Source organism: Galeopterus variegatus, unplaced genomic scaffold (assembly GCF_000696425.1).
Source record: "Galeopterus variegatus unplaced genomic scaffold, G_variegatus-3.0.2 Scaffold2858, whole genome shotgun sequence".
NCBI classification, from domain to species: Eukaryota; Metazoa; Chordata; class Mammalia; order Dermoptera; family Cynocephalidae; genus Galeopterus; species Galeopterus variegatus.
Window position 1 is genome coordinate 142,385 of NW_007728969.1, and position 3,366 is coordinate 145,750.

Sequence of the window (3,366 nt, forward strand, 5' to 3'; positions counted from 1 at the left end):
ATCCATGGAACTGGGTGATTTATAAAGAAAAATGACATTTATTGCTTACAGTTTCTGAGGCTGGGAAGTCCAAAGTTCATCTGGTGGTGGCGACAGTGACCCAGGGGTTTAACATTGCAAGATGGTGGAAGCAGTGAGAGCAGAGAAAAAGACAGACTCTCCTCTTCTTTTAAAGCCCTCAGAACCACGCCCCTGACCACCATTTTTAATCCATTCACTACTGCACGGTCCTACAACCCAATCACCTCTTCAAGGCTCCACCTTTCAATTACCATAATAGGATTTCGCATCCTCTTAACAGTCACAGTGGGGACCAAGTTTCTAATACATACAACTGGGGACACAATTCAAGCTTCAGTGAGTTTTGTGGGGACATAATTCAATTCACTACAGGCTGATACCCAAAATATACAAGGAACTCAAAGTAATCAATCACAAGAAAATAAATAACCCTATTAAAAAATGGGCAAAGGACCTGGACAGACATTTTTCAAAAGAAGACATACAAATAGCCAACAGATGTATGATAAAACGCTCAACATCTCTAATCATCAGAGAAATGCAAATTAAAACCACAAGATATCAACTCGCACCCGTTAGATTGGCTATTATCAAACAGATGAAAGATAAGTGTTGGTGAGGCTGTGAAGAAAAGGCAACTCTATACACTGTTGGTGGGACTGTAAATTAGTATAGCTGTTTTGGAAACCAGTATGGAGGTTCCTCAAAAAACTAAAAATAGAATTACCATGAGATCCAGTAATCCCACTTCTGGGTATATATCCAAAGGAATTGAAATCATTATATTGAACAGATATCTGCACCCCTATGTTCATTACAGCATTATTCACAATAACCAAGATATGGAAGGAACCAAAGTGCCCATCAACGGATGAATGGATTTTAAAAACTGTGTGAGAGAGAGAAACACACACACAGTAGAATACTATTCAGCCTTTAAAAAGCAGGACATTCTGTCATTTGCAACAACATGTAAGAACCTAGAGGACATTATGCTAAGTGAAATGAGCCAGGCACAGAGAGACAAATACTATATGATCTCACTTGCATGTGGAATCTAAAAAAGTCAAACTCACAGAAATAGAGAGTAGAATGGTGGGGGGCTTGGGGGAAGGGTGGTAGATGGGGAAGGGAGGCATTGGTCAAAGTGTACAATTTGTTAGAAAGGAGGAACAAGCACTGAGGTCTACTGCACAGCATGGTGACTGTAGTTAATAATAATGTATATTTCAACATAGCTAAAAGAGAAGAGGTTAAATGTTCTCACCACACAGAAATGATAAATATTTGAGGGGATGGATATGCTAATTAGCCTGACTTGATCATTCCACAATGTATACATATATCAAAACATTACACTGTACCTCATAAATATATACAACTTTGTTAATTAAAAACAAAATAATTTTTTTTTAAAAAAGCAGGAGAGAAGAGGCAGGAAGAGCAGAGGAGAACCACACAAGGAGCAAGTACAGGTAAAGCAAACCTGCATCCAGATCAAGGGACATGCCAGGGACACACACAAAGTAAACATTTAGCTGTCATAGCATGTTACTCAAGGCACAGGGCCTAGCTCATTTCCACCACCACTCTTTCCCCAACCCATCCCCCACACTTATTTATATAAGTGGTTTTTTGCGTTTACAGTCTCTCCAGGGACCCCAGTCTTCACAGACTTTTGCCTGGCCACGTCCTAGATAAGCCCCTCTGTGAAGCATGACCACCCCCCCCCCTCACAATTCCAAATAGCCTGAAGTATTTTCCAAAACTCCTGACGTGTGTGTGGAACATTCACAGCTCAACTGCGTATTTCAGTGTCTACAAAATGTAAGCAATGTGCCCAACACCAGCATTAAACTACAGCTGCTACACTCTATAAATAGAATCCCCCCAAAATGTTAATTGCACTTGCAAATATCTATCCCCCAAGGAATCTTATGCCAAAAATACATCTAAGACTCTTGCTCCTCAATGCCACTTAGCTTTTGATCAGATTGTCTGTTGAGAAACTCTCTCTCTAGTTTCAAGGAAAAGAATCTGCACTTAGGTACATATTGGCCTGATGGCCAGTAAATAGATGGACAGCAAGTGTGAGAAGAGAGAAGCATGCATAAGAAGATGCCATGTTCTTTGGGGTGAGCCTTGATGGTGAGATAAACTATTTATCATTCTAGCAAACTCTAGCAAACTCCAAACATATCAAACAACCTGTCAGCTCTTGGAAGCCCATGGTTTAGCATTTCTTCTCCAAACAGTGCAATGTTATATAATATAATTGATCTTAGAATCCTCTCCTAGAGCAGGAGAATTCCAGAGGTAGAATTGACCTTAAAATGGAATAGAGTTCATCCTTCTACCCCCAGACAAAAAAAAAGGGTATGTTTACCTAGTGGAAGGATAGATCAGAAGCATCTTCCTTTGAATTTTATTTTTAAAAAACTAATGTGCTCTGGCTAAATGCTCATAACGTGTTTTCAATGTAGAAGACAAGCTGTGGATGCTATTTCTCCAAGTCTCTGGTCAGTCCCATCTGCTTTTTTGCCTGTGTTGGCTGGTCAGTACGCTGTAATCATTTTAAGAAAGAGAGCAAATCCTTTCATCCAGGACCAAATCCATGCCAATATTTTGGGGACCTGTTTGAGCATGGGGAGGAAAGAGAAATGATGACTTTTATCCAGTGAACAAAACTCCTTATAATTAGGTTGGTGGTTTCTATAGTAACGAGGAGCTGACTCTTTTATTTGAAATAAAAAATAGCAACACTCCAGCTGTCCTTGCCGTCCGAACGCTCCAAAGCAAATGAGAGATTTGATTTCACATTTGCTATGACTGCTGAAGGCTTTAAACCACGTATTTTACTTGCTGTCAAGTTTTGGCGAGACACTAAGTTCCATTCCTCTGAGAAAACAGGTGTGAAAAACAAAAGCAAAAAACAACCAAAATAAAATAATTTTCCCTGTTTATAACCAACATGCTGTTTGTTTCTTTATTCCTAATTATCATTTAAAAAAAAATCAAGCCATTGTTTTGAAGAAAACTATTGGTGGTGGTTTATCTTGAAAAACCACTGGAGAACTCCAAAACAGATTTCTACATGTATAAGAACAGCATCCACTACTATTGGGGGCTTAACTAGGTGCTAGGTACTATGCCAAGGGCTTTCCCTGCATCATCTCATAAAATGCTCACACCGATCCTATGATAGGTCCCATTATCAAGTCCATTTCAGTGATAAGGAGGTTTAGGAGCTTACATAACTTGCTCACCACCACCAAGAGCTCAAAGTCCACCCCAGTTCTAACTGATGGCAAAGCCTATGCTTTGTAGTGGTTAGACTACACTATT